Source organism: Moschus berezovskii, chromosome Y, assembly GCF_049115385.1.
Source record: "Moschus berezovskii isolate FMDL1 chromosome Y, NW_MosBer_1.0, whole genome shotgun sequence".
Lineage (NCBI taxonomy): Eukaryota > Metazoa > Chordata > Mammalia > Artiodactyla > Moschidae > Moschus > Moschus berezovskii.
The window spans coordinates 65,893,635-65,906,779 of record NC_142489.1 but is presented as its reverse complement, the minus strand read 5'-3'; the positions used below and the strand labels follow the sequence as shown (position 1 = coordinate 65,906,779).

The following is a 13,145-nucleotide window of genomic DNA, read 5'->3' as shown; positions in this document are numbered from 1 at the left end:
GTTGTGTGTTTTGGCAGAAGGGCTCTTTTTTATTAATGTTGAGTTCTTTGCTGTATTTGGAAGTGAGAATGAAGGTCAGATCAAAAATTCATGATTTCTTTAAAATGAAATGTAACTATGGCATTAGTAAAGTATTGACTTTCATCCACTTTCTAGAGTTTTCTCATTTTGTTTGAATATTTTAAATGGGCCTGAGCAGGGAGATCCCTGCAGTATGACGGACCATAAAGCACAAAGTGTTTTTGCTGGCAGCCTCCCCCTGTGGTCTCTGCAACAAAGGGTAGGAGCAACATTTCAACAGATACTTTCTTTATTCATTTTCTGCCTATTTTGGGGGTTCTTTGGAGGTTACTGTTTTGGGGGTTGGCAGCAACTTTGCGATTACATGTTTATGAGAATTAATTCCTTTGTGAAAATAAGAAAACAGGTATTTCTTTATGAACTCCTCAGCAGGTTGTGAACCACGGTCTCCTCTTTTTCTCACTTAATCCTTGTGCACACCCTACAAGGGGGCACTGTTATTATTCTTGCTTTATGAATGGGGCTCAGAGAGAGCTGTGGATGATAAGATACAATTGCAGGAACAAACTCGGGCATCAGATACAAGGGTGCTCCTTGTCCTATTTTCTTGCTGAATTGGAGCAAACTGCATAGCACAGCGATGTCTTGGCAGTGGCTGGGCCAGATCTGAGATCTGGTTTGTTCTCCCATCCCCTTCTGTCCCTCCTGTGATGTGGGAGGGGGTGGCAGGTATGTGCCCATTTAGGTCACCGGAGAGCATTGATTAGAGTTCCCTGTGCTGGACAGTAGGTTCTCATAAGTTATCTCTTGTATACATAGTAGTGCATATGTACAGTATGTGCATATGTCAGTCGCAGTCTCCCAAGCTGAATCTCCCCAAACCCCATTCCCCTACTTTGGTAGCCGTAACTTTGTTCGCTACATCTGTGACTCTGTTTCTGTGACTCTCATCTCTGCCATCTTTTTGGATTCCACATATAAGCGACGTTGGACAATATGGTTTCTCTTCCTATCTTACTTCACTCTGTTTGACAGTCTCTAGGTTCACCCACGGAGAAGGCAATGGGACCCCACTCCAGTACTCTTGCCTGGAAAATTCCATGGGCGGAGGAGCCTGGTAGGCTGCAGTCCATGGGGTCTCAAAGAGTCAGACACGACCGAACGACTTCACTTTCACTTTTCACTTTCATGCATTGAGAAGGAAATGGCAACCCACTCCATTGTTCTTGCCTAGAGAATCCCAGGGACGGAGGTGCCTGGTGGGCTGCTGTCTATGGTGGGGCACAGAGTCGGACATGACTGAAGCGGCATAGCAGCAGCAGCAGATTCACCCACATCTCTGCACACGGCACTGTTTCATGCCTTGTAATGGGTGAGCAATACGTTGTTGCATATATGTACATCTTCTATATACATTCCTCTGTCGATTTACATTTTTGGTTTTGTCCCTGCCCTGGTTATTGTAAATAGTGCTACAGTGAACACTGGGGTGCGTGCATCCCTTTGAATTATGGTTTTCTCCAGATACAGGCCTAGGAGTAGGATTGCTGGGTCACATGGTAGCTTATTTTCAGTTTTTAAGAAGCATCCATATAGTTCTCCTTAGTGGCTATACCAGTTTACATTCGCACCAACTACTTAGGAGGGTTCCCTTTTCTTCATACTGTTTCCAGCGTTTATAGTTTCAGATTTTTTGATGATGGCCATTCTGATTGGTGTCAGGTTGACGCCTCACGGTAGTTTTGATTTGCATTTGTCTAATAATTACTTTCGTTAAGCACCTTTTCATGTGTTTGTTGGCCATCTGTATGTCTTCTTTGGAGAAATGTCTATTGAGGTCTCCGCCCGCCCCCGCCCATTTTTTGATTGGGTTATTTGGTTTTTGTTTGTTGTTGTTGTTTGTTTTTATATATTGAGCTTCAGTTCAGCTCAGTCGCTCAGTCGTGTCTGACTCTCCGCGACCCCATGAATCACAGCACGCCAGGCCTCCCTGTCCATCATCAAATCCCGGAGTTCACTCAAACTCATGTCCACAGAGTCGGTGATGCCATCCAGCCATCTCACTCTCGGTCGTCCCCTTCTCCTCCCGCCCCCAACCTTTCCCAGCATCAGGGTCTCTTCCAGTGAGTCAACTCGTCGCATGAGGTGGCCAAAGTATTGCAGCTTCAGCTTTAGCATCAGTCCTTCCAATGAACACCCAGGATCGATCTCCCTTAGAATGGACTGGTTGGATCTCCTGGCGATACAAGGGACTCTCAAGAGTCGTCTCCAACACCACAGTTCAAAAGCATCAATTCTTCGGCGGTCAGCTTTCTTCACAGTCCAACTCTCACATCCATACATGACCACAGGAAAAACCATAGCCTTGACTAGACGGACCTTGGCTGGCAAAGTAATGTCTCTGCTTTTCAATATATTATCAAGGTTGGTCATAACTTTTCTTCCAAGGAGTAAGCGTCTTTTAATTTCCTGGCTGCAATCAGCATCTGCAGTGATTTTGGAGCCCAAAAAAATAAAGTCTGACACTGTTTCCACTGTCTTTCCATCTATTTCCCATGAAGTGATGGGACCAGATGCCATGATCCTTGTTTTCTGAATGTTGAGCTTCAAGCCAACCTTTTCACTCTCCTCTTTCACTTTCAACAAGAGGCTTTTGAGTTCCTCTTCACTTTCTGCCATGAGGGTAGTGTCATCTGCATATCTGAGGTTATTGATATTTCTCCCAGCAATCTTGATTCCAGCTTGTGCTTCTTCCAGCCCGGCGTTCCTCATGATGTACTCTGTATATAAGTTAAATAAGCAAGGTGACAATATACAGCCTTGACGCACTCCTTTTCCTATTTGGAACCAGTCTGTTGTTCCATGTACAGTTCTGACTGTTGCTTCCTGACCTGCATACAGGTTTCTCAAGAGGCAGGTCAGGTGGTCTGGGGGTCCCATCTCTTTCAGAATGTTCCACAGTTTATTGTGATCCACACAGTCAAAGGCTTTGGCATAGTCAATGAAGCAGAAATAGATTTTTTTCTTGAACTCTCTTGCTTTCTCCATGATCCAGCGGATGTTGGCAATTTGATCTCTGGTGATTCTGCCTTTTCTAAAACCTGCTTGAACATCTGGGAGTTCACGGTTCACAAATTGCTGAAGCCTGGCTTGGAGAATCTTGAGCATGACTTTACTAGCGTTTGAGATGAGTGCAATTGTGTGGTAGTTTGAGCATTCTTTGGCATTGCCTTTCTTTGGGATTGGAATGAAGACTGACCTTTTCCAGTCCTGTGGCCACTGCTGAGTTTTCCAAATATGCTGGCATATTGAGTGCAGCACTTTCACAGCATCATCTTTCAAGTTTTGAAATAGCTCAATTGGAATTCCATCACCTCCACTAGCTTGGTTCGTAGTGATGCTTTCTAAGGCCCACTTGACTTCACATTCCAAGATGTCTGGCTCTAGGTCAGTGATCACGTTATCGTGACTATCTTGGTCGTGAAGATATTTTCTGTACAGTTCTTCTGTGTATTCTTGCCACCTCTTCTTAATATCTTCTGCTTCTGTTAGGTCCATACCATTTCTGTCCTTTATCGAGCCCATCTTTGCATGAAATGTTCCCTTGGAATCTCTAATTTTCTTCAAGACATCTCTTGTTTTTCCTATTCTGTTATTTTCCTGTATTTCTTTGCATTGATCACTGAGGAAGTCTCTCTTATCTCTCCTTGCTATTCTTTGGAACTCTGCATTCAGATGCTTATATCTTACCTTTTCTCCTTTGCTTTTCGCTTCTCTTATTTTCACAGCTATTTGTAAGGCTTCCTCAGACAGCCATTTTGCTTTTTTGCATTTCTTTTTCATGGGGATGGTCTTGGTCCCTGTCTCCTGTACAATGTCACGGACGTCCGTCCAGAGTTCATCAGGCACTCTATCTATCAGATCTAGTCCCTTAAATCTATTTCTCACTTCCACTGTATAATCATAAGGGATTTGATTGAGGTCATATCTGAATGGTCTAGTGGTTTTCCCTACTTTCTTCAATTTAAGTCTGAATTTGGCAATAAGGAATTCATGATCTGAGCCACAGTCAGCTCTTGGTCTTGTTTTTGGTAACTGTATACAGCTTCTCCATCTTTGGCTGCAAAGAATATAATCAATCTGATTTCGGTGTTGACCATCTGGTGATGTCTATGAGCTTATAATTCCTTTTGGAGATTAATTCCTTGTGGGTTGTTTCATTTGCAAATTTTTCTCCCATTGTGAAGGTTGTCTTTTTGTTTTGTTTATGGTTTTCTTTGCTGTATACAGATAGATTTAGATATATGTCACCTAGCAAAAGCCTCAGGGAAGTTGATAACACGAATTGTTTATCTCTCAGATGATGGATGCAGTAAAATGCATGATGATGGAATTATATAACAATCGTAAGTGTTCTAAGAACACTACTGGTAGCACAATAGCTGAAGTCAGAGATGACACTTGTCATTCTTGTTTTGTGGTTGTTTTGAGTGTTTCACTTTTTTTTTTTTTTAAGTTTTTAAATATTGGAGTAAAATATCTTTACCATGTTGTGTTAGTTTCCGCTGTACAACAGTGTCAACCAGCTGTATGTAAATATGTGTCTCCTCTCTCTTGAGCTTCCTTCCCATTCTTCATTCCCTGTTTGCTAAGGGTGTTTTCTCTGGGCTGGTGTGGAGGCCCCTGAAGAAGTTCTCCGGAGACCGCTGTCAGGTTCTGGCTACAGTTACCAGGCTCACTCTGCCTTGATGGTGGCAGTTGAGGGTATTTCTTCACTTGGGTAGGAAACTGCTGCTGTGGAGACACACCCTGCCCTGTGTGATCACCTCACTTCTTTTTTTTTTTTTTTTAACAGTTAGAAGGTAACAATGTTTATTTAATCTAATTTCCCTCTCAACATCATGCCTTTCTTTTTTTTTTTTTTCTTTTCTTTTTTATTTATTCCTTTTTATTTTATTTTTTTTAGAGGCTAATTACAATATTATATTTGTTTTGCCATACATTGACATGAATCCACCCCGGGTGTACATGTGCTCCCTCTTGAACTTCTAATCAAACGGCTGAAGCCAGAGCCTGAGTGGTTGACCCACTGGCGAAACCAAGAAACCAGTTATTTGGGTCCCATGTAAAATTGGCTGCTTTGTCATCTCCTGAAGTTTGGACTTTTTTATTCGAGTGCTCTTGGTGTTCAAGAGGTAGTATCCCAAGCTTCCTGAATTTAGGTGATTACTTAGAGAAAAGAGTGGTTAAAACATTGAAATGTCCAGTTCTGAAGCGACCCACTTATTTTTTTTCAAAGCCTCGTTGAATTTTCTTCCTAGGATAATATCAGTGCAAGCCAGTTTCAAATGGGTCTCTAGGGGAAATGACAAGTCGCAGGACTTGTTGAGAGCACTGAACGCCGTGATGGAGAAGTGAGGGGAATCCCAAGTGGAACCATTGATGTGAGAAGACAGTCAGAGTGAGGCTGGCACCCAGAAAAAAGAGGGGAACGTCTCCAGGAAGATGTTCTGACGGGCCTTAACTGATGAACCGTGTGCTTCAGCTTTTTTTTTTTTTTTTTGGCCACACTGAGCAGCATATGGTATCCTAGTGCCCTGACCAGCGACTGAACCTGTGTCCTCTGCATTGGGAGCATGGAGGCTTAACCACTGGACCTCCAGGGAAGTCCCAAGAGAGTCCCAAGTGTGAATGCAAATATTTCAGGGAGGTACCGACAGAAATCAATGAATCTCTTTAGATATTTTTGCTATGTGACCATCTTCATGATTATGCGGAGATGTCAAAGAACAAGGCCAAATGCTGTTTTTAGAAAAACCTCCTCTCCCTCACCCTGACCTGTCGCCATGCTTCATTCTTTTTGTTTATTTAATTGATGTGGAGTTACCTGAAACCTTGCAACTATCACGTGTCAGAATATTCCAGATTTTAACGAGGTAAAGTGTAACTCCCTTCCACAATTAGATACAACATTTCTTCATTAATACAGTACAGTTGTTCCTGTTGTGTTTGATAAATGAGGATTTCTCAGCCTTGAAGCTACTGACATTGGTGCCATATGTTTTGCTGTGGTGACAGCTGTCCTGTCCGTCTGGGATGTTGAGCCGAATTCCTGGTCTTCTACCCTCTGAATGTGAGAAACAACCCAAAATGTCTCCAGGCACTGTTGTGTCATTGACAAAGGAAGGGGGCAAAAATCATACCTGTTTATAGCCATGGTGATGATTGAACACTGTCAGCACACTTTCATCACTTCAGCTTGGATTTATATTTTCTTCTTTCCAAATGAATTTGGCCCCAAATATACACTTCCTCCCCTTCACCCAAAATACCCTATGGTTTCCAGAATGGTTAGGCTTTGGGATGCCAGGTGAGTGATTATGGCCCACACCCAAAACTTCAGGTCAGAGATAAAATAAAGCTGCTTTTAGGATGTTTTACTTTTATTTTTTGGGCCAAAATCCTGCTCAAAACTTTTACATACAGTATGGGAGAAAGTGAAGAAGAACTCGAAAGTGAAAAGGTTGGCTTAAAGCTCAACATTCAGAAAACTAAGATCATGGCATCCGGTCCCATCAGTTCATGGCAAATAGAAGGGGAAACAGTGGCTAACTTTTTGGGGAGGCTTAAAATCACTGCGGATGCTGATTGCAGCCATGAAATTAAAAGACTCTTACTCCTGGGGTTAAGGAAAGTGATGACCAATCTAGACAGCGTATTAAAAAACAGAGACATTATTTTGCCAACAAAGGTCCATCTAGCCAAGGCTATGGTTTTTCCAGTGGTCATGTATGGATGTGAGAGTTGGACTGTAAAGAAAGCTGAGCAGCGAAGAATTGATGCTTTTGAACTCTCGTGTTAGGGAAGACTCTTGAGAGTCCCTTGGACTGCAAGGAGAGCCAACCAATCCATCCTAAAGGTCATCAGGAGAGGTGGCCCTAAGATGGCAGGGGAATAGGATGGGGAGACCACTTTCTCCCCCAGAAATTCATTGAAAAAAAAAAAAAACAACAACAAAACATTTAAACGCTGAGCAAATTCCACAAAACAACCTCTGAATGCTGGCAGAGGACATCAGGACCGAGTAAAGTAGCCCATTGTGTTCGAAAGGAGGTAGGACAAAATATAAAAGATAAAAAGAGAGAAAAAAGAGGTAGGGATGGAGATCCATCCCGGGAAGGGAGTCTTAAAAGAGGAGAAATTTCCAAACACCAGGAAACACTCTCACTAGCGGGTGTGTGGGGAGTTTTGGAATCTCAGAGGGCAGCATAAACAGGAGAAAAAATAAATAAATAAAACCTACAGATTGCGCCGTGCCTAACGGCAACTCCTGGCACACGCAGCCACCACCAGCAAATGGGGGCTGAACAGGGATGCGCGGGCTGTATTGCTTAGGGTAAGGATCAGGCCTGAATGCCCTGAGGGCAATCTGATGGACTAACATGAGATAGCCACCGAAACTGTGGGACAGCCAGAGAGAGAGAGGGAAAAAAAACAAAACAAAACAAAACAGAGAATTATCCCGTGAAAGCCCTAACCTCAGTCTCTGCCAGGCCTTCACACAGAACAAAGGACTGAGTGAATGCCAGAGGAGAGCTAGCAGGCTTCAGACCAGCCCATCCCCTATCAGAAGACAGGCAGGCAGGGGTCATCCAGAGCCAGAAAGGAGAAATCTTGACCCCAGAGAGGCATCCTGTACCAAACTGCAAATAGGTTCCGTTGCTAACCAAGACTTCTTGGGATTCTGGACGGTTGACATCTGCTGGGAGGGTTGCGGCCAGAGATCAGCTCCCCAGAAGAGACACAGTGCACACCTGAGAGGGATGTGCCCACAGCAACCCAGAAACCCAAGCAGCTCGGATGGGGGAGGCGATAAGACACACACACACACACACAGAGATGGGGGAGGTGATAAGACACACACACACACACCTGCGGGAGACTGTGCTCACCAAGAACCTGGTCGCCACAGTTGCTGGGACCTGGGAAGGGCACAAAACGCAGGCCCAACCTAGTCTGCACCTTTGTGGAGTACCTGAGAACCTGAACCTGAGCAGGTTAGACCTGGGAAGTGCAAGCAACCCAGGGCCCGCCCCAGACAGTTCCTGGCAGAGCAACCTAGAGACTAAAAAGGGTAGACCGTGAAAGCACACATGCCGTGAGCACAAACCCAGTGCGGCTGAAACACTGCGAGCACTCCCCACACACACCAGTGATACTTGTTTGCAGTGTTACTCCCTCCCCACAGCAGGACTGAACAAGTGAAACTAAAAAAGTGACCACTTTTGCCCCTTTGTGTCAGGGTGGATGTTAGACACTGAAGAGACCAGCAAAGAGAAGCTAAAATAAACAGAGGGAACTACTTTCGAAGTGGCAGGTGCAAGAGATCAAAACCCTGCAGTTAGCACCGACTACGTGGGAAGAGGCCTATAGATCTTGAGAATTATAAGACGGATCAAGGAACTATCTGAAACTGAACAGACCCCACACTGTCTGCAACAGCTCCAGAGAAGTTCCTAGATAATAAATTTATGTTTATCATTTTAAAAACTTTTATAAGTCCTCTATTACTCCTTTAATTTTCATTTTTAAACCTACTTGTACCTTGCCAAAAGAAGACCCTACTTTATTTCAATTTTTATTTTTTTTGCATTTTTGAAGTTGCATTAATATCTTTAAAAAAATATTTATTTTAATTGGAGGCTAATTAGTTTACAATATTGTATTGGTTTTGCCATACATTGACATGAATCCGCCACGGGTGTACATGTGTTCCCCATCTTGAACCTCTCTCCCACATCCCTCCCAATACCATGACACCATTATGTATCATGCATTGAACCTGGACTGGCGATTCGTTTCTCATATGATAATATACATATTTCAATGCCATTCTCCCAAATCATCCCGCCTTCACACACTCAGACAGAGACCAAAAGACTGTTCTGTACATCTGTGTCTCTTTTGCTGTTCCGTGTACAGGGTTATTATTATCATCTTTCTAAATTCCACATAGATGCGATAGTATAATGTATTGGTATTTCTCTTTCTGGCTTAATTCACTCTGTACAATAGGCTCCAGTTTCATCCACCTCATTAGAACTGATTCAAATGTATCCTTTTTAACTGAGAGTAATAACCATTGTGTATATGTACCAAAGCTTTCTTATCCATTCGCCTGCAGATGGACATCTAGGTTGCTTCCATTTCCTTGCTAAAATAATCAGTGCTGCGATGAACATTGGAGTACATGTGTCTCTTTCAATACTCGTTTCCTCGGTGTGTATGCCCAGGAGTGTGATTGCTGGATCCTATGGCAGTTCTATTTCCAGTTTTTTAAGGAATCTACGCACTGTTCTCCATAGTGGTTGTACTAGTCTGCATTCCCACCAACAGTGTAAGAGGGTTCCCTTTTCTCCACACCCTCTCCAACATTTATTGCATGTAGACTTTTGGATAGCAGCCATTCTGACTGGTGTGAAATGGTATCTCATTGTGGTTTTGGTTTGCATTTCTCTGATTATGAGGGATGTTGAGCATTTTTCACGTGTTTGTTAGATATCTGGATGTCTTCTTTGGAGAAATATCTGTTTAGTTCTTCGGCCCATTTTTTGATTGGGTCGTTCATTTTTCTGGAGTTGAGCTGCAGGAGCTGCTTGTATATTTTAGAGATTGATTATTTGTCAGTTGCTTCATTTGCTATTATTTTCTCCCATTCTGAAGGCTGTCCATTCACCGTATTTATAGTTTCCTTTGGTGTGCAGGGCTTTTCATTTTAATTAGGTCCAATTATTTTATTTTTGCTTTTATTTCCAATATGCTGGGAGGTGGGTCATGGAGGATCCTGCTGTGATTTATGTCAGAGAGTGTTTTGCCTATGTTCTCCTCTAAGAGTTTAATACAACAGACTGGTTCCAAATAGGAAAAGGAGTACGTCAAGGCTGTATATTGTCACCTTGCTTATTTAAATTATATGCAGAGTACATCCTGAGGAACGCTGGGCTGGAAGAAGCACAAGCCGGAATCAAGATTGCTGGGAGAAATATCAATAACCTCAGATATGCAGATGACACTACCCTTATAGCAGAAAGTGAGGAGGAACTAAAAATCCTCTTGATGAAACTGAAAGAGGAGAGTGAAAAGGTTGGCTTGAAGCTCAACTTTCAAAAAGCAAACATCATGCATCTGGTCCCGTCACTTCATGGGAAATAGATGGAAAAACAGTGGAAACAGTGTCAGACTTTATTTTTTGAGGCTCCAAAATCACTGCAGATGCTGATTGCAGCCAGGAAATTAAAAGACGCTTACTCCTTGGAAGGAAAGTTATGACCAACCTTGATAGTATGTTAAAAAGCAGAGACATTACTTTGCCAACAAAGGTCCGTCTAGTCAAGGCTATGGTTTTTCCCCTGGTCATGTATGGATGTGAGAGTTGGACTGTGAAGAAAGCTGATGGCCGAAGAATTGATACTTTTGAACTGTGGTGTTGGACAAGACTCTTGAGAGTCCCTTGTATTGCAAGGAGATCCAACCAGTCCATTTTAAAGGAGATCAATCCTGGGTGTTCATTGGAAGGACTGACGCTTAAGCTGAAACTGCAATACTTTGGCCACCTCATGTGATGAGTTGACTCCCTGGAAAAGATTCTGATGCTGGGAAAGGTTGGGGGCGGGAGGACAATGGGACGACGGAGAATGAGATGGCTGGATGGCATCACCGACTCTGTGGACATGAGTTTGAGTGAACTCCGGGAGTTGGTGGTGGACAGGGAGGCCTGGCATGCTTGATTCATGGGGTGGTGGAGAGTCGGACATGACTGAGCGACTGAACTGAACTGAATACAATATGAGATCAAAAACACTGTGGAGGGAACCAACAGTAGAAAAAAGACGCAAATGATAGGACAAGTGAGTTAGAAGATAGATTGGTAGAAAGAAATGAAACAGAGAGGAAAAAAGAAGAACCAAGTAAAAGAAATGAGGACAATCTCAGAGACCTCTGGTACCATGTTAAACGCCCCAACATTCGCATCATAGGAGTCCCAGAAGAAGACAAAAAGAAAGACCATGAGAAAATACTTGAGGAAATAATAATTGAAAACTTCCGTAAAATGGGGAAGGAAATAATCTCTCGAGTCCAAGAATTCCAGAGAGTCCCATCCAGGGTAAATCCAAGGTGAAATACCCCAAGACACACATTAACCAAATTAACAAAGATCAAACACAAAGAACAAATGTTAAAAGCAACAAGGGAAAAGCAACAAACAACACATAAGGGGATCCCCATAAGGATAACCGATGATCTTTCAATAGAAACTCTTCAGGCAAGGAGGGAATGGCAGGGCATACTAAAGTGTTGAAAGAAAATAACCTACAGCCCAGATGACTGTATTCAGCAAGGATCTCAATCAAATATGAAGGAGAATTCAAAAGCTTTACAGACAAGCAAAAGCTGAGAGAATTCAGCATCACCAAACCAGCTCTCCAACAAATGCTAAAGGACCTTCTCTAGACAGGAAACACAGAAACAGTGTATCACCTCGAGCCCAAAACAATAAAGTAAATGGCAATGGGATCATACGTATCAATAATCACCTTAAAAGTAAATGGGTTGAATGCCCCAACCTAAAGACAAAGACTAGCTGAAAGGATACCAAAACAAAACCAATATATATGTTGCCTACAAGAGACCCACCCCAAAACGAGGGACACATGCAGACTGAAAGTGAAGAACTGGAAAAAGATATTCCACACTATTAGAGACCAAAAGAAAGCAGGAGTCACAATGCTCATATCAGATAAGATAGACTTTAAAACAAAGGCTGTGAAAAGAGACAAAGAAGGACACCATATAATGATCAAAGGATCAATCCAAGAAGAACATATAACAATTATAAACATATATGCACCCAACATAGGAGCACCGCATTATGTAAGACAAATGCTAATAAGTATGAAAGAGGAAGTTAACAATAACACAATAATACTGGGAGAATTTAATACCCCACTCACAACTATGGATAGATCAGTTAAACAAAAAATTAACAAGGAAACACAAACGTTAAATCATCCAATAGACCAACTAGAACTAATTGATATCGATAGGACATTTCACCCCAGAACAGTGAATTTCACCTTCTTTTCAAGCTCACACGGAACCTTCTCCAGATTAGATCATATCCTGGGCCATAAATCTAGCCTTGGTAAATTCAAAAAACTTGAAATCATTCCAAGCATCTTTTCTGACCACAATGCAGTAAGATTAGATCTCAATTACAGGAGAAAATCTATTAAAAATGCCAACATAGGGAGGATGAACAACACATTGCTTAATAACTAACGAATCATAGAAGAAATCAAAATATACATAGAAACGAATGAAAATGCAACAACCCAAAACCTGGGGGGTGGGGGGCGCTGTAAAAGCAGTGCTAAGGGGAAGGTTCATAGCAAAACAGGCATACCTCAATAAACAAGAAAAAAGTCAACTAAATAACCTAATTCTACACCTAAAGCAACTAGAAAAGGAAGAAATGAAGAGTCCGAGGGTGAGTATAAGGAAAGGCATCTTAAAAATTAGGGCAGAAATAAATGCAAAAGAAGCAAAAGAGACCAGGGCAAAAATCAACAAAACCAAAAGCTGGTTCTTTGAGAGGGTGAATAAAACTGACAAATCACTAGCCAGACTCATCGGGAAACAAAGGAAGAAAAACCAAATCAATAAAAGTAGAAATGAAAATGGAGAGATCACAGCAGACAACACAGAAACACAAAGGATAATAAGAGACTACTACCAGGAATTATATTCCAATAAAATGGACAACTTGGAAGAAATGGCCAAATTCTTAGAAAAGTACAACTTTCCAAAACTGAACCAGGAAGAAATAGAAAATCTGAACAGACCCACCACAAGCATGGAAATTGAATCTCTAATCAGAAATCTTCCAGCAAAATAAAGCCCAGGTCCAGATGGCTTCATAGCTGAATTCTACCAAAAGCTTAGAGAAGAGCTAACACCTCTCCTGCTCAAACTCTTCGAGAAAATTGCTGAGGAAGGGAAACTTCCAAACTCATTCTATGAGGCCACCATCACCCTAATCCCAAAACCTGGTAAAGATCCCACAA

The 13,145-nt window shown here is 42.2% G+C and overlaps 1 pseudogene; it reads left to right on the top strand.

Moving 5' to 3' along the window:
• Window positions 1–13,145, top strand: part of LOC148773146 (MYND-type zinc finger-containing chromatin reader ZMYND8-like) — a 53,220-nt pseudogene that overhangs the window by 23,065 nt on the left and 17,010 nt on the right.